This window comes from Schistocerca serialis, chromosome 9 (genome assembly GCF_023864345.2).
Source record: "Schistocerca serialis cubense isolate TAMUIC-IGC-003099 chromosome 9, iqSchSeri2.2, whole genome shotgun sequence".
Lineage (NCBI taxonomy): Eukaryota > Metazoa > Arthropoda > Insecta > Orthoptera > Acrididae > Schistocerca > Schistocerca serialis.
In genome coordinates this window covers 397,711,478-397,724,997 of record NC_064646.1, presented here as the reverse complement: position 1 = coordinate 397,724,997, position 13,520 = coordinate 397,711,478, and positions in this window count along the sequence as shown.

Genomic DNA, 13,520 nt, shown 5'->3' with positions numbered 1-13,520 from the left:
CACTTGCAAATGCTGTTGTTCACGTGTTCTGAATGTGTCGGTGACTCGTTGACGGGCCAGTCTTTGTCTCAATGGATTAGCTCGAGGGCGTTCGTTGCGTTGCTTTGACTTTCATTAGCACGTCTGACTGGAGCCAGGTTTCCTAAATTTTGATTGTCCGTCAGCTGATTTTCTGCCGATCTATTTAACCGACGGTTCTGAACTAATTGTGAAATCCGAGTCCGTCGACTAATATTTCCTCCTCGTTCACGAAGACGTGACATTGTTTTATGTACGTAACTTATATGTGAATATAATACACTTAATATTCACTGGAATGCGATACCTGAAATATCAAGACACCGTACAAAAAACATTAAACTGTCAAAATAACAGAACACACTTAATATAACACACTCTTATTAAAATGTCGGAAAATAAACGAAGTCCTATGCACGCGACTTATATCTGAATATAATACGCTCAATATTGCACACAAAAATGCAACTCCACCTACCGTGCTGAGTTACGATTGTAGATTTTCCAGGCCCCCACTTGAATGCATACACAAAAATTCATTCAAGTCGATCCAGCCGTTCAGTTGCAATATAGAGAAATAACCTAAATACCGAGTGTAGCGCCATCTGCCGGGCTGATTTGTGAATCTAAACCATCCAGGGCGCCACCTAAAAACATACAAAAAAATTCATTCAAATCGGTCCAGCCGTTTAGGAGGAGTTCAGTGACATACACACGTACAGTAGATATATAACACTACAGCCTGAAAAATCAGTCAACCAGCTGCAAACAAAGATGTATCAGCACTTTACCTAGATTTAGATATTTCTAAAAATATCTTCTTCAGAAGTAGTGGGCCTTGTTACATTACGTGATGGTACATAACAAGAAGATATTTTTACAAATATCGAAACCTAGGTCAAGGGTTGATATGCCTTTGTTTGCAGCTGGTTGGCTGCACATCGGCCGATGGCGTGTACGTATAGGAAGCTAAATTGACATCCCATTCCGTCTTCTAGGTGCTTCATTTTTTGTAAGACAGTGTGCTTCGCGCCGTTCTATTGGAGTGTTGCTGTTTCAAAAAAATGCCTTTACATGGTCTGTGGTGTCCTCCTTGGACGACAGACAAACGCCCTTTCGCACCCAGTTGCGGGTGCCCTTCGCTGTAGTCGACACGCCACCAGAGGTTCGCGTGACTCACGCAGGCAGCGAGTCGCGAAAAAATCGCAGCGCCGTGCCACCGCGATCGAGTAGTCTCTCTCTCCTTGGGCGCGAAAGAGGTCGCGGCGTCGGGTTTCGGCGCGCAGAAGCCGGCCGGGATCGGTGGCGCCTCGGAACGCGACACCTCGCCTGGCTGAGCTGCCGGGCGGCGAGCGGACGCCCGCAGCCCGCAGCGGGCGGCCAAGCAGCTTCCGCGCCCACGCCTCGCTGGAGGACCATCGGTCGTGACGAGGCGTCCGGTACAGTGAACGCGCGCGCCTAATGGCAGAGCAGCATGAAAGTTGTCCCGCAGGGGTTTCGGGAACTTTCCAGCAACTGCGTCACGCAGCCTGGCAAAACAAATGAAGCAACCACTGGTCGGATGTCAGTGCGACTTCGTTCATGTGCACACCCTCCATCCTACGTAACTGATTAGAGTTTCAGCTCTCCGTGACAAGTAGAACAGACACCATAGCACATAAATACCAGGTGATCAAAAAGTCAGTATAAATTTGAAAACTTAATAAACCACGGAATAATGTAGATAGAGAGGTAAAAATTGACACACGTGCTTGAAATGACATGGGGTCTTATTAGAACAAAAAAAAAAAAAACAAAGTTCACAAAATGTCCGACGGATGGCGCTGGACAGCAGAACGTCAGTGACTGCTACCGCGACGGGTGAGAGGTAGGCCGATATGTTACAGAATCGCATCATCCCCAGCCTGGCTGATAAACACCTGCTGGAACGTACGATGTTTATGCAGGATGGCGCTCCACCCCATATTGCTAGACGCGTGAAAGATCTCTTGTGCGCGTCGTTTTGTGATGATCGTGTGCTCAGCCGCCACTTTCGTCATGCTTGGCCTCCCAGGTCCCCAGACCTCAATCCGTGCGATTATTGGCTTTGGGGTTACCCGAAGTCGCAAGTGTATCGTGATCGATTGACATCTCCAGCGATGCTGAAAGACAACATCCGACGCCAATGCCTCACCACAACTCCGGACATGCTTTACAGTGCTGTACATATTATTCCTCGACTACAACTATTGTTGAGGAATGATGGTGGACATATAGAGCATTTCCTGTAAAGAACATCATCTTTGCTTTGCTTTACGTTGTTATGCTAATTATTGATATTCTGATCAGATGAAGCGCCATCTGTCGGACATTTTCTGGGCTTTTGTAATTTTTTGGTTCTAATAAAACCCCATGTAATTCCAAGCACATGTGTCAATTTGTACCTCTCTATCTACGTTATTCCGTGATTTATTCAGTTTTCAAATTCATAATGACTTTTTGATCACCCGGTATTATTAGTGTTTAGTTTTGTTCTCCAGGTTTTATTTTTTACTCGGGCTTGCACGCAGCTGAACCTTTTATGGCCTGTGGTATCTCGTACGATACACGTCGTACTTGCACAGCTCACTTGTTCATCCTTATTAGATTACATTAGATTAATTATTCATTCCATAGACCCACAAAAGAAGGGATCCTCCTGGGTGTCAGATAAACACATTACAAAAATGTAATTAGAAAAACTTGAGTTTCATTAATTTTAATGACCCTCAGTCAATAAACAGTAAAATTATGTACATGAATTAAAATTAAACTTCTAATATTTACAGGTTTAATATTTACATCTGCTTTCATTAAAAAGATCATTCACACAGTAGCTAGTTACTTGGGTGTTAGTTACTTGGCTATTAGAACCAAGTATTGTCAAAAATTAAAGTAAATTATTCATTTCAACGATCCTCAGTTAAGAACAGTTCAAATTATGTACAAGATTTAAAATTAAACTTCCACTATTTACAGATTTAAGACTTACATCTGCTATCCATACATCCATCATTCACACAGTAGGTAGTTACTTGGCTGTTACAACCAAATATTATTAGAAATTAAAGAATAATAAATTTTCGTTAAAATGGTCTACTGCACTTGTTGAGAAATTCCTGGTTGGAATAGAAGGAGTTGGCACCAAAAATACTTTTAAATTATGTTTAAATTCTGCCTTGTCTGGAACTAAAGTCTTAATGGTTGCTGGTAACTTATTGAAAATATGCGTTGCTGAATACTGGTCTCCTTTCTGGGCAAGAGTAAGTCATTTTAAATCTTTATGTATATTGTTCTTATTCCTGGTATTGATACTGTGTACTAAGCAGTTAGTTGGAAAAAGAGCACCAGGCACCACGCGGTGCCAACAGTGATTGCAGACTTCGGATTCTGCAACTACACAGCATGTCTACGCGAAAAAACGGTGAAGACGTACCTTTTCCTAATTACAAGTGTTTTCATATGCTTTAATAACTTATTAAAGCTGTACGGACGTTGCTCCGTTAATAACTAACTATAAATTAATGGTTTAATTGATTTATAAGCTTTAAACCTTTGGGTATCATATGTGATACCTCGCGACTCAAAACTAACTTTTCTTACGTCAGGGGAAGTGGGATTATTTGTCCTTGATTACTAGACTTCACTGCCATGTTTGACACTACAGGTCGAAATGCCGAGCGGAAGGTTGCAAAGGCCATACCTTTGTACGACGTGAGTAGTACAAAGCGTTCTCCTGCTTCACTACTGACAGGAATTGTTTCAGACGTCCCAAAAAAAAAAGGACAAATTGTGTTTAATACACTTCCATGTGGTAATATCAGGAAAAGCAGAAACACTCAAAAAAATTTTGCTATGATAATTTTGGTTTAAGTATTTCAAGTTGTTTACTGATGGTCATTGAGAGTTTTGCCATGAAGTGCATATTTTTCCTATCTTGAAATCTACAGCAAATGTGAGGATATGTGTAAGATATATGACTCTGTCTTTAATAAAACGACAAGAAGCGGGAAAGTGGTGTCTTCCTTAAAGTCCTGAGGTATCAGATGTGATACCACCTGCGAAAATTCTCTATGATTTCAAAAAAAAAACTTTCAAGGTTGTTCTTTGCTAACTAGTATTAACACATAGCAATTAACGTATTAGCAGCCCACTTGTACTATTAATGCATGATCTGATCTGAATAGGTTATTTAGGCCTGGTAGGATACATAAACGCGATCAGCGACAGATTTTTAGTAATCACTGTGCAGCAAAAGAAGATGCTGCGTACTCGTGTGAGACACCGTTATTAGCACTTGACGAATTTGAAAGGAGCGTCATTGTGGGTATCCATTTGGCCAACTGGTCTAATAGTGCAATACTCAGATCTGACGGCCATTCCGATGTTACAGAGGCCCGATGGTGAACTGAATGAGAGCGTGAGGGCAAGCATACTCATCATCTAGATCCCACAAGACCACGTTCGACTACCACAACTGATCATCGCCGTATCTTTCAGCAAGCACGTCGTAACCCCTTCACATCTGCGTCTGCAGTCCGAAAACAACTAATGGACACCCTGCCACTAACCCCTACACATCTGCGTCTGCAGTCCGAAAACAACTAATGGACACCCTGCCACATTCTGTGTCGTCCAGTACCATTGGTTGGACATTAGTAGCAGCACACAAGGCAATTACCATCTACTGCGCAGGCTGCTGTTAGCAGTCAGAACACAAAAAAAAATGGCTCTGAGCTCTATGGGACTCAACTGCTGTGGTCATCAGTCCCCTAGAACTTAGAACTACTTAAACCTAACTCACCTAAGGACATCACACACATCCATGCCCGAGGCAGGATTCGAACCTGCGACCGTAGCAGTCGCACGGTTCCGGACTGCGCGCCTAGAACCGCGAGACCACCGCGGCCGGCTAGTCAGAACACAAACGGCTGCCTCTAGGGCAGTGCCGTCTTGCTGGTACCGATGTCATCTATGACACACGAATTAAACACATTACTGTTCAGCTCATAGATCCAGCAACACTTAACGCAGGAACTAAAATTCTTCTGCTTAAAACTGTTTTGTTTTGTTTTTACTTTTGGTTACATTTCCTAGCATTTACTTGACTATTGGATAGATAGATAGATATTCAGCGATCACAGGCCCTGCAGACCACGCGCTGCTTCCACAAACTGCCCCCATTCCCTCCTGATTTGTGCCCGGCTCCTGCAGGTGTCTTCGATTCCCAGGGCTGCTAGGTGCTTCGCCCGGTCGTTCATCCAGCGCTGCCTTTGTCGTTCAATGGGGCGTTTGGTGTTTGGTTTCCCCTCTAGTGCCATCTTCGCCTGTCTTCCCTCTGGCATACGGGCTACCCATTGTATTCTTTTGCTCTTTATCTTCTGTAGGTTAGCTGGTTGTCGCATCAGAAGGTAGATTTCCTCGTTTTTCCACCTTCTCCATTCTCCGTTATCTAAAACTGGTCTGACTATTAGACACCAATTTTCAGTTTTCGTATAATACTTTTAAGGCGTTATTACTGAACACAAACTAAATATTTTTGCCAATTTTATGTAATTTCTACAACATTTAGTCTTTTCGGTTCGTCTCTGAGAATTGCAGCGACAAAAAAAAAACACACAACGCAAAGAAGGAGTTGTCTGGCATAAACGGAAGTTGGTAGGCTCGTTTCTCCAGCTGAAAGATTATGTCTTATCCCCTTTTCACACCAGTCACGTAAAAGTGGGACTAGTTGCGCCGCTATGAGGATGCAGATTAGCTTTGCCTTAAATACGAGCTATAACGATCGCGAGCAGTAGTTATCTTTGAGATTCGACGTGGTGAGTTGATGTCAGTCTTTAAGGTGAAAAAGAAGCCATTGTAAACACCTCACTGAATTTGAACGAGGCCGTATGATAGGGATACGAGAAGCTGGATGCTCCCACGCGATATTACGGAAAGACTTGGCAGGAATGTAGTCACTGTACATGTTTACTAGCAGCGGTGGTCATGGGAATCTACGGTCGCAAGAAGACGGCCACGTGGTGCCACCGAGGGGTAAGAACGTCGTCTTCACTTATTGGCTCTGGCGCATCGTACTGCATCTGCAGCAGCAAATTAGAGCAACGGGTGGCACCACAGCTACACAACCAACTGTTACGAATCGATTACTTGAAGCACAGCTCCGAGCCAGATGCCTTGAAGCGTGCTTTCTAACCACCACAAATCACCGCAATTTGCTATTTCAGAAGTGTCGAGCGAGAGCTCATTGGAGAGCACAGTAGAAGTCTGTTATGTTTTCTGATGAAACTGGTCCTGTCTCGGTGTCAGTGAAGACCTCGTGTTCGTTAGAAGACGACCAGTTGAGGACCTGCAACCATCCTGTCGGCATGCTTGACACACTGGCCCTACAGCTGTAGTTATTGTCTACAGTGCGATTTCGTATGAAACCAGGACTACTCTCGCGGCTATCCCACCTACCCCGATAGAAAATTTGTACGTCAGTCTGGTGACTTGACCTGTTGTGTTGCTATTCATGAACAGTTCAAATGGCTCTGAGCACTATGGGACTCAACTGCTGTGGTCATAAGTCCCCTAGAACTTAGAACTACTTAAACCTAACTAACCTAAGGACAGCACACAACACCCAGCCATCACGAGGCAGAGAAAATCCCTGACCCCGCCGGGAATCGAACCCGGGAACCCGGGCGTGGGAAGCGAGAACGCTACCGCACGACCACGAGATGCGGGCCATGAACAGTATTCCAAGGGATGTTTTCCAACAGGATAACACTCGTCCACATACCGCCTTTGTAATCCAACATGCTCTTCAGGGTGTCCACATGTTGCCTTGGCCTTCTGAGTCACCATATCCGTCTCCAGTCCAGTACATATGGGACACCAACGGACAACGCCAGCGTCATCAACCAACATCATTAATCGTCCTTGTATTGATCGACCAGGTGTAACCGTCATGGAACGCCACCCCACAAACTGATATCTGTCACCTGCGCAACGCAATGCATGCAAGTTTACATAATTGCATTCAATGTTCTGGCGGTTACACAGGTTATCAGTGTACTAACATTCCACATTTATAATGGTTTATCTCGCGATTACATTAACCTTTGATCTTGCAATGTTTGTCACTTAAATATGTTAGCTAGACAAATGTATTCCCGTAATTTCATTCCTCCCCATTAATTATTTTTTGGTGCTGCGATTTTTTTTCTTTACTGCATGTCCGTTGTGCATTGAATCGATACGTAATGCGGGAGTATATCACTTTCGTTATTTTACTATCGGAAAATGCATGTAATGGGTGCAAAATCAAATGTTGGTTCTATAAACATAAGTACACGTCGTGTGCGCTCTGTCTTGAAGCCACTTCAACGATGTGTGTATCAGCATTGCTTATTATTTTCTTGTCTTTTGGCCTCACGACTGTTGTACGTTCTTACCACAGAAAAAAAGGAATGTTGGTAATCAGGAATCGAGTCAGGACTTTAGGGTAAATTATCAGAGACAGAAAATAGAACAGGTTGGAGATTCGTAACTGGCACAAAAACAGTAACTGGAAAATCATCACAACACCTGTTTTCATTTTGCTTTCAGAAAAAAACTGTCGACTTTTTTCTGTTTCGCTTTTTGATTTGCCTTTACTTTGAGTAAAGGTATCTTTTTCGGGAGAGTCAATACATTGGTATAGTTATAGGAATTTTGTCATGCATGCTATATTAACAAAAAAATGGTTCAAATGGCTCTGAGCACTATGGGACTTAACATCTATGGTCATCAGTCCCCTAGAACTTAGAGCTACTTAACCCTAATTAACCTAAGGACATCACACAACACCCATGTTATATTAACAGATCGTCGCATTTCAGTGCCTGGCGTGCGTGATATCTGGGCATTGATCACTTCGTCTTCGTTCTTTTCTTCTGCTGAAAGCACTTCCCTCAAATGTCGATTCATAGACATATCTGTTTAAACACCGACGTCTGTTTTAGCCATCCACGTCCTCACAAGCAGAAATTCGCTTCAGGTAAGGAGCAGTATTACATTTCTCACTAATACAGGCTTGAACGTCACTTTCTGTGGAAGGTTGAAACACGCCAGTCTTTTTCTGGACTGACTCGTCTTATTTTTATTTAGTTTTCTTAATTCGTTTTCGTATCTGAGACCATCTTGCACCAGTCAAACACATCGATGCTGATTACGAACAGCCTCAGTAACAGCAACGACTAAGCCAGTAATCCCTGTTTTAATATTCTCTCCACTGTGGGCAGCTATTGCATGTGAAGTTTTTCTGTAGCTGCATGCCCAACTCGCAAAATGCGCTAAGGAAGGGATGGACAAAATCTGGTAACTCCTGGGGAGTCCTCGGAGGCGGGCAAGGGGTGGGGGTCTGGGTGAGGGTGAGGGGATTGGGGGATTGTGGGGGAGGGGGTAGTGCCGCTGAGGTTCAATGACCCTCACGCAGGACAGACAGGTCCCGTCTATTTCGTTTAGGCCAGCCGCCATCGCCAGTGTTTGCTGACGTTTTCCCTAGATACGATGGTAAGCCCAGCAGGAAACCCGCTTTGAAGCGACGATATAATGAGTCGTGGCGAAAACTTGGCCCAGTGTAGAGTACTGCACATTTTTACAAGCCGAAGCGACTCGACCAGAGCATGGTTCTGTAAATTCTGATTTTTTGTGGACAGCATCATTTCGTTTTTTGAGAAAATATGTATTTGACACAGACATTTTGTCATAATTCATGGTGAAATCGAACCGATTTTTTTAATTCAGTAGATAGTTGTGTAATGTGCTGCGAATACATAGAAAGAAAGATCCCTTATCATTTAGCTACAATATAGCAGGTCACCAACTGGAAGCAGTTAATTCCATAAATTATCTGGGAGTACGAATTAGGAGTGATTTAAAATGGAATGATCATATAAAGTTGATCGTCGGTAAAGCAGATGCCAGACTGAGATTCATAGGAACAATCCTAAGGAAATGGAATCCGAAAACAAAGGAAGTAGGTTACAGTACGCTTGTTCGCCCACTGCTTGAATACTGCTCAGCGGTGTGGGATCCGTACCAGATAGGGTTGATAGAAGAGATAGATAAGATCCAACGGAGAGCAGCGCTCTTCGTTACAGGATCATTTAGTAATCGCGAAAGCGTTACGGAGATGATAGGTAAACTCCAGTGAAAGACTCTGCAGGAGAGACGCTCAGTAGCTCGGTACGGGCTTTTGTTGAAGTTTCGAGAACATACCTTCACCGAGGAGTCAAGCAGTGTATTGCTCCCTCCTACGTATATCTCGCGAAGAGACCATGAGGATAAAATCAGAGAGATTAGAGCCCACACAGAGGCATAACGACAATCCTTCTTTCCACGAACAATACGAGACTGGAACAGAAGGGAGAACCGATAGAGGTACTCAAGGCACCCTCCGCCACACACCGTCAGGTGGCTTGCGGAGTATGGATGTAGCTGTAGATGTAGATAGATGAACCTTTTTCTTTATCGAAATTAGTAGGTTGCTGCGTAAGTTCGTGGCGTTTTTCCATAGCTTTACGGTACACGTAACAGAGGCTTTAGTCATCAATAATACAGTCCTGGAAATGGAAAAAAGAACACATTGACACCGGTGTGTCAGACCCACCATACTTGCTCCCGACACTGCGAGAGGGCTGTACAAGCAATGATCACACGCACGGCACAGCGGACACACCAGGAACCGCGGTGTTGGCCGTCGAATGGCGCTAGCTGCGCAGCATTTGTGCACCGCCGCCGTCAGTGTCAGCCAGTTTGCCGTGGCATACGGAGCTCCATCGCAGTCTTTAACACTGGTAGCATGCCGCGACAGCGTGGACGTGAACCGTATGTGCAGTTGACGGACTTCGAGCGAGGGCATATAGTGGGCATGCGGGAGGCCGGGTGGACGTACCGCCGAATTGCTCAACACGTGGGGCGTGAGGTCTCCACAGTACATCGATGTTGTCGCCAGTGGTCGGCGGAAGGTGCAGGTCCCCGTCGACCTGGGACCGGACCGCAGCGACGCACGGATGCACGCCAAGACCGTAGGATCCTACGCAGTGCCGTAGGGGACCGCACCGCCACTTCCCAGCAAATTAGGGACACTGTTGCTCCTGGGGTATCGGCGAGGACCATTCGCAACCGTCTCCATGAAGCTGGGCTACGGTCCCGCACACCGTTAGGCCGTCTTCCGCTCACGCCCCAACATCGTGCAGCCCGCCTCCAGTGGTGTCGCGACAGGCGTGAATGGAGGGACGAATGGAGACGTGTCGTCTTCAGCTATGAGAGTCGCTTCTGCCTTGGTGCCAATGATGGTCGTATGCGTGTTTGGCGCCGTGCAAGTGAGCGCCACAATCAGGACTGCATACGACCGAGGCACACAGGGCCAACACCCGGCATCATGGTGCGGGGAGCGATCTCCTACACTGGCCGTACACCACTGGTGATCGTCGAGGGGACACTGAATAGTGCACGGTACATCCAAACCGTCATCGAACCCATCGTTCTGCCATTCCTAGACCGGCAAGGGAACTTGCTGTTCCAACAGGACAATGCACGTCCGCATGTATCCCGTGCCACCCAACGTGCTCTAGAAGGTGTAAGTCAACTACCCTGGCCAGCAAGATCTCCGGATCTGTCCCCCATTGAGCATGTTTGGGACTGGATGAAGCGTCGTCTCACGCGGGCTGCACGTCCAGCACGAACGCTGGTCCAACTGAGGCGCCAGGTGGAAATGGCATGGCAAGCCGTTCCACAGGACTACATCCAGCATCTCTACGATCGTCTCCATGGGAGAATAGCAGCCTGCATTGCTGCGAAAGGTGGATATACACTGTACTAGTGCCGACATTGTGCATGCTCTGTTGCCTGTGTCTATGTGCCTGTGGTTCTGTCAGTGTGATCATGTGATGTATCTGACCCCAGGAATGTGTCAATAAAGTTTCCCCTTTCTGGGACAATGCATTCACGGTGTTCTTATTTCAATTTCCAGGAGTGTATGTTCTCCTCTAGTATTTACAGTTGTCTGCCAACGCTGCGGTAACTTTTCGATTCCGCGACTGTAGAAATCACTTGGTTTGGAAGCGAAGACCTCGTCGAGCCATGTTCGCAGCACATTTTCACCCGGAAAGAAAGTTCCTTGAACATTGTTCGATAGAGAGCGAGAAAGTTGAAAATCTGAGGGTGCAAGGGCACGTGAGTAAGATGGGTGCGGAATGACTTCCCAACCCAACTCCTGTATAGTGTCTTTTGTGAGTCTATCAGAACGCGGTGGAGGGGGCGAGTATTATCGTGGAGCAGCATCACTTCACGCAACTCTTCCTGGCAGTCATGCTTGGACTGCGTCTGCACAATGTCTCAGTTATTAACAATAAATGTCAGCAGTAGTTGTTACACCTCGGGTAACCAATTCGTAGTACACCACACGGTCGCTGTTTCACCAGACGCATAACACTACCTTCTGTGGATGGGCGCAGGTCTCCGTATGGAGAGCTGCAGCTTCGTCTGGGCTCAGCCATACCTTTCTTTTCCTTCTGTTGGAGTAAAGACACTATATCTCGTCACTAGTAATAATACAGGACAGGAATGGTTGATGTTCTTCACGACCCAATTGATTAAGAGCAAGCGGAAATGCACATATGGCCACACTCTGATTTTTGTGACAATGGTTTAGAGCATCTCGCACCGATACACCAGATTTTTGAACCTTTCACATTGCATGCAAATGTCGCACGATGGTGGTATGATGACAATGCATCAGGCTTGCCATTTGTCACTTCTCGAGTGCTCTGACGTGGATCGTTGTGCATTAAATGAAGCAACAAGTTTACTGTTACCAGTCACTGTTTATTTATCTCCACGACGCGTTTCAAAGGTTTAAACCATCATCAGGTGGATTTACATTTGTTAATATGACATTTGTGTGTGTGTTGTGTTAAGATTTTTGGAGGAACTTGTAGCACTGTCTCCAGTGGTCACAGCAGGCCAGGGTGGCCGAGTGGTTCTAGGCGCTACACTCTGGAACCGCGCGACCGCTACGGTCCCAGGTTCGAATCCTGCCTCGGGCATGGATGTGTGTGATATCCTTAAGTTAGTTAGGTTTAAGTAGTTCTAAGTTCTAGGGGACTCGTGAGCTTAGAAGTTAAGTCCCATAGCCATTTGAACCAGTGGTCACAGGTTCCTTTCACTGTCGAAACACATCACATGTAGACTGTCATATTTTGTAAACAAATGTGGTGTCGGAAACTTGTGTGAATAACAGTCACGGTAAAGCCTAACCTAAAATGTTCGTTGTGGATTAATGAGTTCAAACTATCTTCAACTAACCCCGAAGGTTAACATGCAGAGTCCCTAACGTCAAAATGATTCTCCTTATAACAATAAAACCATTTTCTTGCCGTGCTCTGTCCAATGGCACTATTCCCATACACGGCGCAAATGTTTCTGGATGCCTCCGCTGCTGTCACCCCTGTATTGAACTCAAACAGAAGAAAATGTCGAATTTTTTCGATTTCTTAACTTGGCACTCCATTTTCTAGCGTCCACAGCTACACTCACTATCACCAAATGACAATATTTAAGCTCAGATAGCAACAGTGAACTACAAAAGACAACGGCAGTCGTTAAATAAATCCGTTACAACCGGAATACCAAGAGGCAAAACAAATACGCAACGAACATAAGCACCGACCGAAAATACAAGGTGATTCAGGAGGAATGTCACTTAATTTATGAGGTGATTCTGTGGTGTCACCGCCAGACACCACACTTGCTAGGTGGTAGCCTTTAAATCGGCCGCAGTCCGTTAGTATATGTCGGACCCGCGTGTCGCCACTATCAGTGATTGCAGACCGAGCGCCGCCACACGGCAGGTCTAGTCTAGAGAGACTTCCTGGCACTCGCCCCAGTTGTACAGGCGACTTTGCTAGCGATGGTTCACTGACTACAGACGCTCTCATTTGCAGAGACGACAGTTTAGCATAGCCTTCAGCTACGTCATTTGCTACGACCTAGCAAGGTGCCATATTCAGTTACTATAATCTGAATGGATAATATTGTGAATCATGTACTGTCAAGAGCGACGTTCGTCATTAATGGATTAAAGTTAAGTATCAAACTAATTACGTCCGCTTTCTGAATTCTAATTCCTTGTCATGTTCCAGACCTCACGTCAGTATAGTTCTTCCCTCCTCACGCCAGCCTGCGTGAGCTAAAACGCGTGCATTTCGGCCTCCTCTAGTAACCCGGTGTTGGCTCTTCTGCCAACACAACAGATTCTACATGTGAAAATAATCCAAAGATGCCTAACGACCGTGTGTCCGATTTTCGATCGTTACGGAACTGGAATGGATAGATCGATGAATTGATATGATCACAAGTGTGACTATTACTTACCGAAATGCTGCGTAGGAACTGTCGTGGCCAGATCCGTCCTACAAGACGTCTGGGGATTCTCCAATAGACGCCAGTGTGCA